Source organism: Alexandromys fortis, unplaced genomic scaffold (genome assembly GCF_014885135.2).
Source record: "Alexandromys fortis isolate MF-2015 unplaced genomic scaffold, M_Fortis_MF-2015_v1.1 scaffold_20, whole genome shotgun sequence".
Taxonomy (NCBI): domain Eukaryota; kingdom Metazoa; phylum Chordata; class Mammalia; order Rodentia; family Cricetidae; genus Alexandromys; species Alexandromys fortis.
Genome location: NW_026067903.1, coordinates 15,640,680 through 15,660,971, shown reverse-complemented (window position 1 = coordinate 15,660,971; position 20,292 = coordinate 15,640,680). Strand labels below are relative to the sequence as shown.

The 20,292-nt window shown below is 42.4% G+C and overlaps 1 long non-coding RNA gene across 2 annotated transcripts; it reads right to left on the bottom strand.

Annotated features, from left to right (window-relative positions):
• Positions 1–2,841: 2,841 nt before the first annotated feature.
• LOC126496975 (uncharacterized) lies at positions 2,842–18,670 on the bottom strand. Of its 2 annotated transcripts, XR_007590491.1 has the most exons (6): positions 18,356–18,467; positions 16,159–16,268; positions 15,352–15,417; positions 8,229–8,462; positions 6,021–6,156; positions 2,842–4,617 (listed from the first exon to the last, which is right to left on the bottom strand). It is a non-coding gene; the product is annotated as an uncharacterized lncRNA (long non-coding RNA). The 2 variants fall into 2 exon arrangements; XR_007590492.1 differs by lacking the exons at positions 15,352–15,417; positions 16,159–16,268 and having other exon boundaries at positions 18,356–18,670.
• Positions 18,671–20,292: the final 1,622 nt, after the last annotated feature.

The window sequence follows — 20,292 nt, the reverse complement described above, 5'->3', positions numbered from 1 at the left end:
GGAGGGAGGGAGGGAAAGAAAACAAGCAGGAAAGAAGGAAGGAAGGAGGGAAGGAAGGAAGGAGGGAAGACAAGGTCATTCCTGACCTATCCTTGCCATTCCAGATGATCCTGAACCAACTCCTGAAGGGAGGAGCATTGCACAGGTACCAGGAAGAGTGATGAAATAGGCCTCCCTGTGGTTCTCTAGCAGTCAGCAATGTGATTGACAAGCGCTAACTCCCACCCCTCTTTTCCAATCACATCTCTACAGAGTTATCCATGTATCATGCCTGTGTTCTGAGTCCTCATAAAAGACAATTGATCACAGGGGACTGCCATGTACCTTCTCATGCATGCCACCCCGTGCCCACCATCATATATGTGCATTATAATGAACCAGGAAACATTGCTTTCCCATGAGTTTTATGAGAGTCTCAAGCAAATAGTTAGGTTTCCTGTTTCTGGCTGGCTGGTGGTATGCACTCCTGTAGCCTTGGCACTCGAGAAGCAGAAACAGGAGAATCTCTGTGAATTCTGGGCCAGCCTGCTCTACAGAGTGAGTTCCAGGGCAGCCAGAGCTGTTACACAGAGAAATCCTGTCTCAAAAAACAAAAACCAAACCAAACTGAAACAAAACAAAACAAAAAAACACTATGACCAAAAGCAAGTTGAGGAAGAAAGGGTTTTGTTTGTTGTTGTTGTTGTTTGCTTTTGTTTTGCAGTTGTTTTTTGTTTGGGGCTTAAAAGTTGCAGTTCGTCATCAAGGGCAACCAATATGGAACTCAAGGCTGGAGGCAGGAACTGAAAGATGGACCGTGGAGGAATGATGCACCCTGGCTGGCTTCCTTGCTTTCATCGGTCTTGCACATACAGCTCAGGCGCGTGGTTTAGGGATGGTACTGCCTACAGTGCACCGAGCCCTTTTTTTAATCAATTAAGACAAATTCTGCAAGGGAGGCTCTCCACCCCAGGTGATTCTAATTTGTGACAAGCTGGAGTTAAAATCAACCATCACATTAATCAAACCAGCAGAGAGGGATGTGCGGATTCCAACTTATAGTTGGTAGATTAGAAACACAAGCCAAACCACACAGGGCTTGTGGTTAGCATTTGAGGTCTATACGAAGCAGTCTTGGGACCTGACACTATTTCCAACTACATAGTATCAGAACTGAGAGGGATTAGGGGATTCACAGTGGGGTCCATGGCAGAATTGCTTGCTACCTGGTGAAAAAAAAAAAAAAAAACCTTTGCTTTTGAGGTCACAGAAGTCTTCCTTGTTGATTGTTGTAAGGACAGAGGAAAGACATGCATTTTGTTCTTCTCAACATGCTTATTTATTTCCACAGTAGAATATAATTCCCAGGAAAACATGGAGTGTGCTTTCTCTACTACATTCTGACCCATTTCTCAGTTATAAATAGTTGCTAAATAACAGTTATTAAAAACTGGGTACGGTGGCACCCTGTAATCCCAGCATTCAGGGGGTGGAGACAGGAGGATCAGAGGCTTAAGGTTTGATTTTTGGATCTCCAGAACCCACATAAATGCTAGGTAGGTCTGTCAGCCAGCCTGTAATTCCAGCCTTGGAAGACCGAGATAGGGGATCCCCAGAGTAAGCTAGTTAGAACAAGACTAGCCATATCACTGATATGATTTAACTGAAAGACTTTGCCTACACAAATAAAATGGAAGAACAAGAGAGGATGAATTTTATGTCAGTCTCAGAGTCCACACAAGTGCACCCACGCCCATGCAAAACACACATGCACACCACACACATAAAATGGAAAAAGCAAAAGCAGCTATTGAATAAAGCGCTGATTATTAAATATTTATTGGAAATATACATGAATGAGGAAAGGGCACAAAGAGCTGGCATGACACCCAGTTCCTGAGCCTCAGACTAGGTTACCCTGAGATATGGATAAAATGAAATGAATAAGGACACTTCATAATCTTGTCTAAGAAGAGACCAGGCTAGGCTGTGGTGTAGCTTCCTGGTAGAGTGCTTGATTAGCTTGAGTCTTTGGATTTTATCATAAGCAACATAAAGAAAGCAGATGGAAGAGGATGAAGAGAGGAGAGAATATGTGTGGAGGCAGAGAGATGACTTGGTTAAAAGCAGTTACTGCTCTTGCAGGGGACCTGGGTTCAGTTACCAGCAGCCCTACCAAGCAGTTCTCAACTGCTTTTAACTCTAGAGAAGAAATGAATACAGGGAGGAGAGGAGGTGAAGCAGGAGGAAATAGAGGGAGGAGGACAATGAGAAGGACGTAGAGAAGACAAAAACGGAGTTAATGCACTATTTCTATAGTACCAAACATGCATTTCTCTTGAACAGGATGACTTAATGTTTTTCTTTCAAGTTCTTATTTCATCCCCACTCTAAATGGCCTTCCTTTGAATAAGATTTACATAGATACCCAGTTATAGAACTGCCCTGCATTTGACAGCAGCCAACATGGAGCAAAAACCCTTCCACTCATCCTCAGCTCTCTCTCAGAACCTTCAACCAAGGTGCAAATTCTATCACACACTCTTACTAAGTCCCTCTCACCTAAAGACCCCGTGATTCCCCACAGTACATGACATCCTCATAGTAATGAGTAACACACCCATCTTGGTCATGGGTCTTGGTGGTCTTGGGTAGAAAGCATCATTAGCATAGCAACTGTTCTTTGAACTGGAAATATGGATGATCCTTTCTGTATATGTTCCTGTACTTCTGTATTTTCTGAGGTTTCTATAAAAAGCAAGAATTAAATTGGAATCTGAATGTTAATGAATATTTAAGTCAGCTGTGGTAATGCTTACCTGTAATTCTAGCACCGAGGAGAAGGAGAACGGGGCATTAGGAGTTCAAGGAATAACCCTGACTATCTAGCAAATTCTAGACCAGTTTAGGCCACATCAGACCCTGTCTCAAAACAAAAACAAAAACAAAAAAAAGAATATCAACATATATTTAGTTTGAAAATTACAATTAAAAGAATTTATGAGATACATAAATTCTTAATAAATGGGAGACCTAGTTTCAAAGTCCACAATTACCTGCTGTATCTGAGTTTACTTAGGCAAATTATTTTGCTGTTTGGAATCACACTGCTAGAAGGTAGAAGGATATTTTCTTAGACTGATTGCAGCTTTAAGAACTTTAATTAATACTCAGTCATAGTATAAATGCATCAATTTTATTATATAATGTCATAATGTTTTTTCCAGAGTGTTGTATCGATGTAGCCTCCCAACAGCCATGTGAAAGTTTCCATTGGTCCACACCACGTCTTGCAGTTAGCAACTGCATTTTAGTTCTTGCCAATCTGATAGCTCACTGTACCTTTGTTTTGTATGTTGCTTGTCTCTGAATTCCTGTATGTTTAAGTCATTAATGTTTTTAGTTTCTTCCCTTCCTGGGATCTTTGTTGTAGCGCATCATGCCCGTCTGTGCTCTATGTGCCACCATACAGTTTGTGAACTGGGCAAGGGGCTGGAGACCGAAACACACAAAGACTCACAGACAGAGACACAGGTCATCCTTGATTCCAGAATGCTCCAAGAATGCTCCCTTTTAGTGTGTCCAGGGGCAGCTTATATAGGGATAGCCACGCCCCAATGAAACCCACCAGAAACCATTCCCCTGCCATCAGGAACTCCTGAGTGTCTCGTGCTCAGAGCAGCTGTAGGCACTCAGATCAGGGGAAAATAAGTGTTTAAAGAAATTCAGGATCTGGGGGGTTCACAGCTCCCAACACTTTGCCTCTGCTCTACTGGGCGGTCTCCCCTTCACAGGACCTTTGCCTATGCTCTACTGGGTGGTCTTTCCCTCCTAGGACCTTTGCCTGTGCTCTACTGAGTGGTCTTTTTGTCATTATGACAATTTTTTTATTAAACATATATTCTGGTAACTTAAAAAGGAAAGAGCTTTAATTAAACCTCTTCCAAAGTAATGTACTCGGGGCTGGAGTGATGGCTCAAAGGTTAAGAGCATTGCCTGCTCTTCCAAAGGTCCTGAGTTCAATTCCCAGCAACCACATGGTGGCTCACAACCATCTGTAATGGGGTCTGGTGCCCTCTTCTGGCCTGCAGGCATACACACAGACAGAATATTGTATACATAATAAATAAATATTTTTTAAAAGTAATGTACTCTACCTGACACAATAATATTCAGGGATGGGACAGTAAGTTGCATATTAAAATACTATGCATGCCAACTTTTCTTACTTTTTTCCATGGTGTTGGACAAATTATTTTGAAACCTTGATCCCTTCATCCTTTTGAGTAGTTGTGAATTTTCACCTAACAAAGATTTCCTTGGAGTCACTTTGTAAATACACTTCAGTATCAAGAACCGTTAGCCTGTTTCTGTCCAAAGCTGCTACTATGGAAGCCAGTGAGTGTGTGTTTCAGTCACTTTTCTCACAAAATTCTGGACCAACGCAGCTTGAGGAAAGGCCAGGTTGATTCTGTCTCACGGTCTAAGCGTACAGTCCATCGGGGCAGGGAAGGTCTGGCGGCAGGAGCTTGAGGCAGCTTGCCACACTGAGTCTACAGCCAGGAAGCAGAGAAAGGGGTGAAGTCCTGGACGTCAGTCCATCGATGGTTCCACCCACACTCATGATGGGTCTTCACCCTTTAGTTAAATGCATCCAATCAGTTGACGGCAAAGATCAAGCACAACTCTACCCCTTTGTCAGCTTAACCTTTGAGCACATGAAGCTGGCTATAAAACTACAGGGACCCCCTCAATTTCTATCCAAGACTCCCTTTGCCCCCCAAATAAGATGGAGACCCAGGCAGTGGTGGTAGACTCCTTTAACCTCAGCTCTCAGGAGGCAGAGACAGTTGGATCTCTGTGAATTCGAGGCCAGCCTGGTCTACAGAATGAGTTCCACCCACCAACTCCAGGCTGAGGTTATAGAAGAGTACCACACCTGGCTTTTTACCTGGGATCATCCTTATGGAGCAAGCACCTCACTGGCTGAACCGTCTCCTCTGCCCATAGCCTATTCTTATTTAGCTCTATTTGACAGAATATAATTTCAGTCTATTTAGCTCACAGCACAACTCGCTCTGACTTCTTTTGTTTTGCTTTGTTCTTAGAGACAGGGTGTCCCTGCACAGCCCTGGCTGGCCTGGAGCTAGCTGTGCAGAGCAGACTGCCCTTGAACACACAGAGATCCTCCTGCCTCTGTCTTTGGAAAGCTGGAATTAAAGACCTGAGCCACCACGTCCTGCTTCTTTCTTTCCTCCTTTTCTATTCATTTTGTCTTTCTCTTTTGGTGCTGGGGGTTGAACCAAAGGCCTTCTGCAGGCAAGGCAGGTGCTCTACCACCAAATCACACTGTTAGCCCCACCCTGTGATATGTGCACAAGAATTCCAGCTCCACAGATAAACAGAGCCCAAGATCACATATTCTTCTGCTTAAGTGGCTCTTTGGCTACTTTCAGACCATTGTCTTGCCTCGCCTTTATGCTACTTCCCAATGGGGGTACCTTTGTCCATAGTCCTTTTCCATCTCCTCCCAGAATGTTTCCCTCAGCAGAATCCTTTAACTCAACTGTTCCAAGCAGCAGAAAGCAGGGCTGCCTGCCCATCTCCTGTGAGCCTTCCACAGAAGCCTGCTTTCTCTCCTCTCTCTCTCTCTCTCTCTCTCTCTCTCTCTCTCTCTCTCTCTCTCTCTCTTTCTCTTTTTGGTTTCTGTCCTGGAACTAGCTCTGTAGACCAGGCTGGTCTCGAACTCACAGAAATCCGCCTGCCTCTGTCTCCTGCCTCTGTGCTGGGATTAAAGGCGTGCGCCACCATCACCCGGCTTTCTCTCCTCTCTTAAGTGTTGGGCATGCTGTGCACATTAAGCTCACTGTCCACCAGTACATCACTTTCTTAACCCAAGCTGTATTCTAGTAACGTCTTCCTGAGCTTGTCTCAGTCAAATGACATTTTTTTCTTAAGGACACTGTCTCACTATGTGTCTTTAGCTGGCCTGGAGCTAACTGTGTAGATCAAACTGGCCTCAAAGTCAGAGATCTACCTACCTCTGCCTCTGGAGCGCTGGACTATAGGTGTGTCACCACACACAGGAAAGAAGCATTTTTTTTAATCCACTGAGCAATGCCTTTAATATTGTTAAAATTCTGTTTTATACTTCAGAAAAAATTTAGTAAAGAAGAGCTGAAAAGAGAAAAAAATGTATCTCAGCAGAGAGGTAAAAGCAGTGATAAAGAAGTAGTATTTTCCAATTTATTATAGGCCCATTTCACAAATATTAAATTGGATATAAAATATAAAAGAGTGAAATGATAACCTTTGGCATAAAATGGCAATAAAACTACTAACTGAAAATCGCTTGACAATAAAATGCTCTTTTCAATAAATGACATTTAAAGAGACTAACCTTCTGGGGTTAGTGTCCGTGCTGAATTATGAAGCCGTACTTTCTAACCGTATTTGTACCTCTTTAATGATACATATTTTAGCTCATCTTTAGGGATTTTTATGCTGGATGTGCTGTCTGTACACTGCACAGGAACACACGGGGAATGTTCTATTCCTGCACCTGAATGAGGCTCCAGCACTCCCCCAGGGGAAGCTCTGCTCCACCCAGTCTTTACTCTAAGAGGGGTAGACTTCGCCTTTCCTCCCGGATCCTTTGGGGAAAGGGTGTTCCTAATCAATAATGCAAGCTGTGTTTACCAAACTTACATTTCAATAGATCCATGTCGTTAGTCTTTTAGAAGTAAAGATGTTTTAAATGTCCAAAAATAAAATTAAAGATGGGGAAAAAAAAAGCAAGGATGATGGGGAAACACAAAACTGAACAGAAGTGGAACAATTAGACCGTGTGATGGTTGCCATCAATTTGAAAGAATCCAGAATTAGCTAGAAGACCCGGAGAGAAACTTCGAGGAATGCCTGGAGAGTTATGCCTGCGAGGATTGTCTGTGCTGTATTAATTGATATGGAAAACCCATTCATTCTTCCAGAACAAATGAACATTTAAACCACAAAGGAGAAGTGACCTAATTTAAACAGACTTTGAACATAATGGAAGAGAAAAAATTAAAAGCTATCAACAAATCTTAAATTCTACAATCAGTTCGTTTCTCTCTCTCTCTCTCTCTCTCTCTCTCTCTCTCTCTCTCTCTCTCTTTCCTTTTCCTACAGGGATCTCTATCCACGGGTGATAATAAAGTAGTTCGTTTCAACATAACTCAATAGCTAGCACTGGTTCAACCTTCTAGAACCTGACACTGGGCAGTTTATTTTAGGCACGTTTAAGTACAACACAATTTGGAAAAAGATTTCCTCTTGTAACACAATCCCATATGCACAAGGAGGCATAATTACACAGAAGCTGAAAAGTATGTCACACCTCCCATGAAGATGTGTTTTTAACATATTTATCTTATGGTCTGGGGGAGGGGGGATCTGATGTGGTCTTGGTCACTGAAACCACTTGGGAGAGCTTGGGAGAGGTGGGTATGGCACGGCCTTACAGATAGTACAGAGGTCACCCAAGCTATTAGCCACCTCCATTCCCAGTCTTCTGGGTAGAAACAGGTTATACATTTCTTCCACGGAATAGACAACCCTGTGTGTTTAACATCCCCGCTTTTCCTAGTGCTTATCTATTAACACAAGGACATTGTGTTCCCATTATCCTCTCTCCTCTAATTTTTAAAGAAGACAGTGGCTGTAATAGAGGCCAAGGCTGAGTGCATTGTCTCTATGGCTAGTCTAATTAATATAGGTAAGCATAAGAGAACTGTAAGAATAACTAACAGAGGGCCAAGGAAAGAGGAAAGCCATCTTAACCATGATGACCATTCAAAGGTCACTTGAGAGATTTTTGTCCATCTCTTTATGCAAGTCAATTGGACCATCAATAGTATGAGAAAAAGCTCATGCATTAAAGTAACATGCCCCAGGAAATTGTTGACTACCAAGATTACGTTTGAGTGAAAAATAAGCCATAGCTTTATTTTGTCAAACTATGTTTCTCAATTTACTCATCTCTTGATTAATTTCTACTAATATTTTTGCTGTGAAGTTAGTTGTTTTAGTAGTCATATGGGCCATCTTAGGGACTGGCAACAAAAAAGCCTAAAAACAATCCTTAGCCTGGCAAAATATCATACTGTCTCCTATTACAGGTGTGTCATTTATCCACCCCCTGACAAAAGAGCATTTTGATTCTGCGTGAAAAAGCTGAGAATTAACACTTAAAAAGATAATAGCATCACTTTTAGGGTCAGTCATATAGTGTCCTTGTTGTTTCCCCGAAGTCTGAGCTTGATGAGTTAAAGTCTTGATTCCTCTCTCTCCACGTTATCAGCTTTCTCTTCCTCTGAAGGTGTCTTCTCGTGAAGGGTTTATTGTCTACCTTCAGATGTTGCATTTGTCTGGTGGTCCCCGGGATGCTGCTCTGGTCAGATGGATACATCAGAGCGGGAGCCATCTGGGAGTTTGTTCATTTTCTGGAAAGACATGAGCATTACCTCACCTTGTTATTAGAATGCCAGGCTCTTTCCATTGATTGGTTTCTAGATCTTTTCATTTAACATAAACTTTAGGTTATGTCTCCTTTGGGCAAAAGGCTTTGGGGCAGCAGAAAAAAAGCATTATCCCTTAAAGTGAAAAATGTTTTAATTTTAAAGTTAGCATAGGTAAATGGTGCATAGAATGTGGGGATTTAGGTAGGTATATATACCCCTTTTTATTTTTATAATTTGTCATTTAAGTATCTGGTGGTGGTATTTCACAACAGCTTGATCCTGTGGATAGTAAGGAATTTTAGTAACATGATTAATATTTCATAAATTCTAAAATTTTTTAAAGCATTTGCTAGTATAAGCAGGATCATTATCAGTTTTTTACTTGTAATAGGAGTCTTTAAAAGAATACACAGAAAGAGCTATTGGACAAAGTCGAGTTCCTGATACAACACCTAATTTTTTCTGGAGTCTCCTGGGCCCCGTGCCACGCCTGGGGCCGTCCTCTGACTAGTTAAGGAGAGGCACTCTGCATGCCTGTCATGCATTCCAGCACAGGTCTCTACATACCTGACAGCAGAGAAGTCCCCAACCACAGACAGCCCTAGTTCCAGATGTCAAGATGATGTGAGAATCTCTCACCAGTAATTACACACTACGAGCTTGGAATAAAACTCGTGTTTTCACTAGAGGATAGACACCTCATGAGCCTCTACCCTTCTCCCTTGTCAGAGTCTAATCATTTATCAGACCAGGGGTGAGCACAATACTAGGAAACAAACAAAATCCACTTAATTAGCAATGAATGGCCATTAACTTCAAGATTTAAACTTAAGGTTATAAGATTTGAGATCTTTAAAATCCAGGGCAATTTCATTTCTGAGCTCAAGAGGACACAATATTTTTGGTGAAGCATGTGGAATTTTATTAAAAAAAAATGCTCCTTGTCGATTGAAGAGACATCTGAAAACCCATTAAAAGCAATCTCTATAGGAGTTTTAGAAGTAATTTTAGACACTATCATGGGGTATCTTCAAAAAAATCTTAAAGGGGGATCTTTAGGAGAGTGGTAGTCTGTAGACCTCCAGTAATATGTTAATGCAACCTGCCAGTTATTATCAGTGTGGAAGAAATAATCAACCTGCATTTTATTTTATGGCATAATTATTTCTATAGGTTCTTTACCAGTAAGTGGTTTAAGATCTGCCCTTTCTATCATTGTTAGGTCTACAATTTTCTGTAAATAAAGGGTTGCAGATTATTGTGGGGAATTATGACTTGCATCAATTCCTGCAATACCATTATTTTTGTTGATATATAATTCCAGTGAATGATGAGGTGGAATGAAGGATAAGTAATTGATAAGGAAGTGAGGGATTAATTCTATGTGCTACAGATTTAGCAGCAGCATGATTTAATATGATAATAACCCACTCTGCTTCAGATGTTATATTTCTTATAGAATTGAACTTATAGAAAGCAACTTAAAGGGTGGGACCAAATCCTTAGTAGCAATAGGCAGATAAAAGTATACCCACTGACATGCCCCCAAATTTAAAATTTTTCTCTTTTAGTTTTTCTACCATCAAATAATCATGAGTATTGATTAGATGAGCAGGAGAATGCCATCCATGTAATGAATAACCAATATCTCAGGAAATTTAAACAACATAAGGTGCCTTATGTCCTAGGTTGCAATTGTTCCTGTATTAGAAGTTGGGCCTATTTTAATTTTTCCCCATGAAGGAACCATTGATCAATCTATATTGAATCACACAATCCTGCTTTGAGGTAAAACAAAAAACAAAAACAAACAAAAGCTCAGCTCTGGGGCAGCATGGCAACAGGGCCCTGCCTTCTATCTCCTGGAACTCAAGTATTTTGGTACTCCAAGGCACCCACAAAGTCCACTCAGCCTGCCCTGATAAGTCCAGCAGAAAATTCTTATTTTCTTATTCTCTCTCTCTCTCTCTCTCTCTCTCTCTCTCTCTCTCTCTCTCTCTCTCTCTCTCTCTCTCTCTCTCTTCATTCTGAAAGAGCCCAAGTAACATATTACTGTACTCCAGCTTGCAAAATAATTGACAGGGGTTTTACCCCCATTTTCATAGGCTCTATTTACATTAGTTCCTATGCATTTCCAACAATGAACACCTATGGTTCCTTATTCAGGAAACCAAGGATTCAATTTTATAGTCACTTGTGTGAAGTTGCAGAGCAGTTACTCTGAATATTCTGCTCCTTTGGACCTTAACAAATAGCTCAGTAGTTGTCTAAAATGCTTTATCTCAGAGAGCTGGTTAGAATCCAAGATTATTTCCACTCTCTTACCTCAAGGTCACAAACCCTTGGGTGAGAGAATTGAATTCTGGGTCATTGAATGCCATGGTCAGCGGGGTAATGATCCACATGAGACAGTTATGTTCCAACAAAAAGGACAGTTAAAAAAGAAGCAAAGATGGCCATGCCAGAATCCTACCTAAGTAAGATCTCTTCGGTATCAATGGGTGGATACATTTCCGAAGAAAAGAATGTGGCATTCATGAAAATTACTGATTTTCAAACTAATCAAAGGAAAACAACCCCAAGTCAAATGAAACCTGACACCTTTGACTAAACATGCGCAAATTACAGTTTCTAGAGTATTTTATAAAATATCTGCCTTTTATGAATATTTTATAAAATATCCACCTACATAATAACTCCTAGGAACATTTCAGGCAAATGTTCTTCCAATTCACCATGACGAGACACACATGAATCCACTACACTATTTAAAGAGTTGTTGCTAATAAGTTTTCATCTTCTTAGACAGAAAAAGGAAAAAGCTTAGATTGCAGGTCTGGCTAAGAAAAAGTACTCATCCTAACGTGACCCGCATGGGTGGGTAGGAGCTGCAGAGAGTGGCCCATCACTGACACTTCATACAGGATGATGCTCTCTGAGCATTACAGTAAGGTGTTCATTACCTCATCACTTCCAAGTATTGCATTTATTTCTATTCCTAAGATTTATTTTGTTTTTAGTTGTGTGTGTGTGTGTGTGTGTGTGTGTGTGTGTGTGTGTGTGTGTGTGTGCCTTGAGCTGCCTGTAACTGGTGCTAAAGGCAGTTGTGATCCATCCAACATGGGTGTTGGGAACTGAACTCAGCGTCTCTTCAAGAGATGCATATGCTCTTAACTACTGAGCCATCTCTCCAGTCCTTACCACTTCACTATAAAAAAAAATTGTATTTAGATCCTTTAACACTTGAGCTCTTATTGAAAACAAGTCCAGCTTCACTTCAGTGCAGAAAGGAGCGAGCCAGCCCTTCTGCACAGTGCTGGGTGCCCTGACCAGGTGTGGCTGCCGTTGAGGAGGACATGCACCTCAAGGAGCAGCGCTCAGGGGAGGGGGGTTGACTGGACTCAGTAGAGTAAAGAGTGCTGCCAGGTGTGGTAATGTTCTCAAGATTCTCCAGGGACATTCCACCACCTCCAGCAGAAGCCAGGCATCTTTCTACGCCTTACTGCACGAAGAAACACCAGTAAGTACTGAAGGGACAACGCCCTCCCTGATGGTCACCAACCCTTCCTCCAGGTCAGAGAGCAATGAAGTGTCCTGGCTGCATCTGATGGCTAAGTCTTTGGGGCATCCTCAAAGGATCTGGAGGCTCTCTCTGATGGGGCCAACATGGTGCCGCACCTGCCAAGTGGTCTGTCAGAACCCACCGAAGTGGACCCGTTCCGCCTTGACTAAAGGTCAGAGAGCTCAGGCCTAGTCTTGCTCACTCAAGATTACTGACAGGAGATTTGACTTAAGGTGGGCTGATAATAGAATGTCTTGACCTAGGGTGTGGTTACTTGGTGTTTTGGGTTTGAAGGTGGTACATTTTGTTTGTTCCTTGTATTGGAAGGCTTCCCTGGTGAAAGGATTTGATAAACTCCAGCTCCTAATTTGTAGGAACTGACTAGAGAAATCATGAATATCACATTCCTTAGCCACAACCGATTCTCAAAAACCTGTAAAGCAACTAACTCCCAAACAGACTTAGACACTAATTCTTTTCTTCTGCTCTGCATATACCTGGAATTTAAAAGGCACCGGCAGAGCTCCGTGCTGACTTCAGAACCAGTTTTAGGGAGGATGGGACCTTTCTCTGCTGTTGTTTTTCCTTCTTCCTCAGGGAAGCCTGGTCCCTGAGTGAGAATCTGGAGCTGGTGGTGAGGCTACCATCTGCCAGAAGGAGCTGGGGCCTCTGAGGTCTCAGTGGCTCCAGAAGTTCCGGTTACCACTTCCCTCCCCACCACGCAAAGCTCCAAATGCTCCCCAAATATAGCCACTCCTTCTGCTAGCATCTTCACTCCCAACTTCCTCCAACCAGAAGTCCTCAGAGTTGTCACTAAAACTGGAACAGATTAACTTTGGTTGCTGCTTTCTCATGGCTTTGCATATATGCTGTGACAATCTTTATTTTTCATATCCTTTGTAGATGTGGTCAACTTTCAACTATTTAGCATGTCAATCATAGTTGTTTATAATCTATATCTGATTGCTAGACAGTTGAAGTAAGTATGAGTCAGTTCTGGTTATTACATTTACTGGGACTTATTACCTAGGGTCATAGTCATCTTTGCTACTCAATGCTTACCAAATATTATTTGTGGGCAATCTCTGGAGACCAAACATGTCACTTTAGTGAAACCTTTTTCTTTACTTTTACAACAATATGAAGAAACCAGCCATTGGGAAACCACATCATACTAATTCATAACATAAAAATTTCATAGCCCATGCTATATTCCTCATCTCTAATATTTTACCTATGGTCCCATCAAATTGACATAAACAGAAATCTCTTTAAATCCTGAAAGGGCCTGGTTTGCACAACAAATTATTTCACTCTTCTTAAAGGTATTTCACGTGGCGCAGATATAAGATACTGTTAGTTAGGGTTTTACTGCTGTGAAGAGACACCATGACCACAACAACTCGTATAAAGCAAAAACATTTCACTGGGGTTGGCTTGTAGGTTCAGAAGCTTAGTTCATTGTTGCCATGGTGGCACGCAGGCAGACATGATGCTGACAACAGAGCTGATAGTTCTACATCCACATCACAGGCAGCAAGAAGAGAGAGACATTGGGCCTGGCTTGAAAACTTGAAACCTCGAAGCTTTCCCCCAGTGGCACACTTTCCCCAAGAAGGCCACACCTACTCCATCCAGCAAGACCACGGCTCCTAATAGTGCCACTCCCTGTGAGTCTCTGGGGCCATTTTCATTTAAACCACCACAAGCATGGACAAAAGCTTCAGGGGAATATGGACACTGGCCTTTATCCCATTTCTTAGTTAAGTCATTCTCCAGGACACTAACAGCACTTTGATGTTTTGGGAGCTGTTACCTAGGGGAGTATGCGTATTATATTTTTATCTAGAGGCGTGTTGTTGGAGGGAGGCCGCTTGTTGCCCGAAGCTGTTTGTTGGTTTCCCAGCCGCCAAGACATCCGAAATAATCACACAGAAATCTGTATTAACTGCTATACTGTTTGGCCAATAGATTAAGCATATTTCTGGCTAACCTATATTTTAAATTAACCCATTTCTATTAATCTTTTACCAGCAAGGTTCTGGTGGGCTCCAGTGGAGGATCTGCCTCCTGTGGGTGGCTACATGGCTTTGCTCTGACTCCACTTGCTCTCTCTATAGATCTCTTTCAGCCTGGCTTTACTCTGTTAAGCCATTGGCCAAAGGCAGCTTCTTTATTAACCAGTGGCAATAAAACATATTCACAGCATACAACACCTCCCACATCAGAGGTGTCTTTTTTTCCTGCTGCTTTGAGTTAGGGGAAAATTCAAAACCCCAAAACAAACTCGAGCTGATTAATACCACTATAGACTTGTCTATGTAACTCTGAGCTGGAACTGGGAACCAATCTTCTCATAGGAAAAACAACACTACAAATAGATCCTCAGTCTCCATCTATAAATCAAATTCCCTTACAAGTTAAAAAGTTTAGTTTTTACTGGCCACCTACTTGTCATGCTGTTTCAGTGGCAAAAAAAAAAAAATGCCTTCAGTGTAATGATATGTGGTGTGAGTTGGGACCACTGATCCCATGGAGGGGAAACAAACATGCTATCAGACAGAGCTTACATGGGAAGGAAGTTTATTGGGAATGGAGGGGAGTGAGGAGAGAGAGAAGAAAGAGAGAGAGAGACAGAGACCTGCCTCCTCGGAGAAATGACAGAAAGAGACTGGGAATAGGCGAAGCTTATCTCTTAAAACAATCTTTGCACCTGCCTACAGAGTCAGGGTACTGTCTGTCCTGTGTGCAGGGGTGGCCACTCTGCCTCTGCCAGGCCCTCAAGGATGAGGGGCCAAGGTGTGTCTGGATGCTAACATTCAGTCCAACTTTAAAAGTCCCCATAGTCTATAACAGTCTTAAACTTATTTAAAAGTCTACAATTCAAAGTCTCTTTGGAGATTCATGCAATCTCTTAACTGTAATCTCTTGTAAAATCAAAATTAAAAAGAAGATCACATATTTCCAGCATATCGTGATAAAGGATATACAGTACCATTTCAAAAAGTATGGAAGGGAGCCTGGTGAGGAAATACTGGACCAAAACAAGACTGAAAATCAGCTCGGCAAACTCCAAACTCTCCATGTTTGATGCCAAACAGACCTCCAGCTCCTTTCAGCTTTGCTGACTGCAACACTCTTCTTTCTCTTGGGCTGCTTCCACTCCCTGTTAGTACCTCTCCTTGGCAAGTATCCCATGGTGCTGGCATCTCTAACATCTTGGGGTCTCCAAAACAATCCAGGCTTCTTCTTCACAGGTTTATACAATAGCTTTTCTAAGCCTCCATTGAGGGATACCCCAACACATACCTGGACTCAGCAGCTTTCCGTAGTCATAAAGGAATATTCCATAACCACTTTCTTCTGTCCTTGAATCTAAAGTCAGAACGAAGTTCTAAAGTCAGAGCTGCCAAATTCTGCTGTTTGCTGGGACTGGAACATGGTCCTCTCCTTCAATTACATCTTTCCCAGCTTTTTTCCCCATGATTCCCTTCACTGCCTACACTATTCTTTAATTCCTTTTTACAAGTAGAAAATTTAGCTGGGTGGGATCATGCCCTAAGGTCACCACTCCTTTTTTTCCCCTTTCTTAATCTGCTTATCTCCTTGAACACAGGACTTGGTTCCATTCATTTCATTGATTCATTATCACGGAAGTCAGTCCAGGAATTCAAGCAGGGCAGGAACCTTGAGGCAGCAGCTGATGCAGAGGCCATGGGGGATGCTGCTTACTGACTTGCTCCTCTTGGTTTGCTCAGCCTGCTTTCTTATAGAACCCAGGACCACCAGCCCAGAGGTGGCACCACCCACAATGGGTTGGACCCTCTTCATCAATCACTAATTAAGAAAATGACCTACGGGATTACCCACAGCCCAGTATTATGGAGGCATTTTCTTAATTGAGGCTTCCTCCTCTCAGATGATTCCAGCTTCTGTCAAGTTCATATAAAACTAGTCAACACAATTACTACCACTGACCAATACATTTGTATTTGATATGGCTGCAAAGGTCAATGTCCCACAGCCTTATCTCTTGGTGGTTTGACAAAAATTTGTTGATAATTTAGTTACATTGTTAAGTGTATAACATGTATAGATATAGTCTGCCTATTTTACCTTATTTCTTGGGCTTTTCATCTGTGCATCTGTGTCAAGATGTCTTGATGACAGAACAGTATACGCGGGTTTCCATTTGCGATCTCAGGGGGAGGCTGCTATTTATGGAACTTAAAAATTGTAGACAGATTTTTAGCTTTAACACTAAGCAAAATCATAGTGGTGATAGCAAATGAATCTGAGCAGAAATGGAGCATTTAAAAAAGATTTTTTTTTTGCATAACTAGGAAGAAAAAATATCCAGCTTTGCCTAGCCTTAGCCCCTTGGGGAGTTACACACTGAGTGTTTTTCTAGCTCTCCCTTTCTGCCTATGGAGACCAGTGAGGAAATAATTTCTTCCCAAAAATTATAAATAAGGGGGCTGGGAAGATGGATCAGTGGCTAAAGAGAGCACTTGTGGTGAAATTGGGAAGACTAGAGTTCAGATCCCAAGAATCCCACATACATATATACATACGTACGTACATACATGCATGCACACACACAAACACACATATATGGGTGGTGATGGTGGTGATGTCTATTTTGTCTCTGCCTATCACAGGTTTCATTTCAAATTCTGCTGGCTCCATTTTTTTGGGCCTGAGGTTCCACAGACTATCATGGTGGTAGGGGCATGTCGTGAAGAAAGCTGTTCATGTGTGGAAGTGAGGAGGCAGTCAGGAGCCGAGGACAGGATCTACCTGACAAGCCATGGCTCCTAGCTGCAAACCTTCGGGTGTGAGTGAATAATGAGGAAAGAAAAAAAGGGACCATCGAGGGAGGGAGAAGGAGCAGCAGAATATAGGTGAAGGGAGAAATGGGAAAAATGAGGCAGGCGCTTGAATTGGGAGAGAGTGACAGAGAGAAAGAGAGAGAGAGAGAGAGAGAGGGCGAGAGAGAGGGAGAGAGAGAGAGAGAGAGAGAAAGCAGGGTGTGTCTCTCTTTGTAGCCTTGGCTATCCTGGAACTCACTATATAGACCAAGACTGTCCTGGAACACACAGAGATCCACCCCTGCCTCCTGACTGCTGGAATTAAAGATATGTATCACTATACCCAACTTCATATTATTTTATATTTACTAAAATAACATATAATACATATAATTGTATGAATATACACATATACACCCTATATACACATGTGTATATACACATATGCATATATGCACATCCCATATATGAATATACATATATATATATATAACAAAATACCTATCTAACAAAATTTGCAGTACCAGGCATGAGAAAGAGGACCGTGAGAGCTTCCCAAACAATGTAGGCTCTCAGTTGTCACCCAGAAGTTGAAGGTAAGTCCCTATTGCTGAAGACACCACGCATTTCAGACCTAGGACGCAGAAGTATGTAGCTGGATCTTACCCAAATGCCTCCTTCCGGAGGACTGACTTTCATAATACTGGAAGCTTCCATGCAAGCTGCCAAGGGAGGAAAGAATCCAATATCCCTACCTAACTGTGGTGCCTCTGAAACACAACAATTACCTGCAGGCAAGCTTCCTAAAGGTTCACAGCTAGTCACAATTTAGAAATCAACTGAGCACAGGCTGCCCAGCCCTGGTTGACACATCAAAACACAACTCTTACTGGTTCTTGAACCGCCAGGAAAGATAAGGATTGTAAGAGCCAGAGGAACAGGAAGTTTGCTGAAAATTTGAGTCTTCCAGATATGACAGAGGAGCCACGTCCCGATGAAATCTAAACAGTATGGCTGCTTAAGCAAGACCTGCACAACAACAACACAGTTGACACGCAAAGGTGCATGGGAAAATCGTGCAGGGCCCTGGCCCTAGATGAAGAGCTATAGGTGATGTAAGAACTTCTGACAGATGGACAATTCGCCTTCCCTAGTAATGAGAACTCTAAATGGTTATCCAGCACCAAGTGATAAGCCCTTAAAAAAATGTACATGCAAGCAAAACTAAATGGACTTAGCAGGCTGCACAAATGTGTGTGAGTTTGTGTGTGTGTGTGTGTGTGTAACAATTAAAATATAAGAGGCCATGGATCAAATGGGCGTGGTTGGAGAGAGGACAGGGGAGGGAAATTATGTATTTATAAATATATAAATTAAATTTATATAATATAAATTTATAATATAAATTTACATAATTATATTTACATAAATTAAAAAGATACATTTTACAAGCCCGCACCTCCAGTCTCACTGATGATGTGAACACCCTCTGACCCACTCACCTCCCAGGACAGACCTACCGCTGATCACTGCGGTACCGAGGACCGAGTCTCCAACACGCAAAGCTTCAGGGGAAATTTTCTATTTTAAACACCCTAAAAAAAAAAAAATAAAATAAATAAAAAATAAACACCCTAGCTCTAATCCAGTAGGTCTGCTGTCCTCGTGAGAAGAGGTTCCTGTGTAGACAGAGCTGGGAAGAACGCCTCATGGCTACAGGCAGATATTAGCGTCACACTTCTGTTAAGTGCGCCTGACACCTTGCCGGAGGAAGGACACCCATTCCGCATTATAGGGAGAAAGTCCTTGCTGCTGACTTGATTTGGGACTTGCCCTCCACAACTGAGAGACGGTATGTTTCTGTAGTTTTAAGTTACCCAGTGTATGAGACTTTGTCATGGTAACCCTGAGAAACGATCCTGTTCTCCAGGTCGTGGCGATTGCCACTTACCCTTGCTTGTTAGAGGTTGTCCGCTGGGGCATGCAACTTAGGGTGGGGTATAAATAGGCATTGCTCCTTTAAGCCAAAGCCCCTGTTCCCCCTTGTCCCTTTCAGAGGTGGCCCAGCCTATTCCTCATCCAAGGACTGATTCGCAGCAGGTATTTACTTCTCTTGAGGAGTTAGGTGGATATAAAAAGATCCCGAGCCTTCCAGCAGAGTACTGGCCTCTTCTTGGGTCAGTGGAGAGACAGACATGCTATTCCTTCCTGCTGAAGTCACAGTTGTAAGACTTTAAGACAATCCTGAAGCCATTTTTGACAATTCTGAATCCTCTCAGCCTCTGTGCCATAGTGCTTCCCCTCCTCCCCTGGGAACCAAGGACCTAACAGCTACACTCACACAGTACTCAGTTCCTGAACAATATGTATGCTTTGGTTCGGTCCCCTGGGAAACGGGGTCAAAATGACCTCTTACCTCATCTGATCTGGCAACAGCTCTCCAGTCAATTATTGGTAATAGCCCTTTCAAATAAGCCAATCAGAATAGTCAAAGAACAACCCCCTTGCTTCTGTGGCCCCTTTAAAAGTAGACTGTACCAGCTATTCGAGGTCCCTCGGCTTCCCGAATGCCGGGGGACCCTGTCATGACAGAATTAATAAAATCCTCATGCTTTTGCATCGGCTGTGGTGTATGAGGTGGTCTCTGGGGGCGACTCCTCCTCGGTGTTTGGACGCTAGAGTCCAACACAGTAATCAAAGGAACCCAATGGTATTGATTCACTCCCCTCCCCATTTAATAAAACGAAGCATGATTAATAAAAAGTCAGGGTCAGAAACTGAAGATCTGAGAAGCAAAACAGCCAGCCACTAGCTCTTTCCTCAACCTCAGACGAAAACGGCAGCCCTGTCTCTAGGAATCTTAGAATGAGACTGTGTGTTTAGAACTGTTTCTTCCTGTTTTACAATCCTCTCTAGGGCTGGGTTTAAAGTCATGCACCACTGTGATTTAAAGCATGCACTGACCGGTTTCTATGGCAACTGGGATTAAAGGTGTTTGTCATTATGGCTACTGATATTAAAGTTGGGTGTTGTCATAACCTGGTCTATAAGGCAGTCCAGTGGGTCTGTTTTACTCTCAGATCTTCAGTTAGTCTTTATTTATTAAGATACAGTTGAAATACCACTACAATAAGTTATTCTATTATGTTTTCATATAGGTGTACCCTGATCTGTGCTGTCCTAGAATAGCTGCAGTCACACTAAATTTTCACAATGTGAGCTGCAGAGAGTCCACAGGGCATGGAGTACAGGAAATTATGGTCTCCTCGCCATCCCTGATGCCCAGGCCAGCATGCTGACATCAGCATCCAACTCAGACCAAGTTAAATAGAAGGCAGAGAAATGGGGAGGTGTTAAAGGTAACGCATACATTGTCCTGGGACAAACATTCTTTCCTAGACTTGCTGGTACCAAGCAGTCCCGCTCAGGAAGGTTGTGT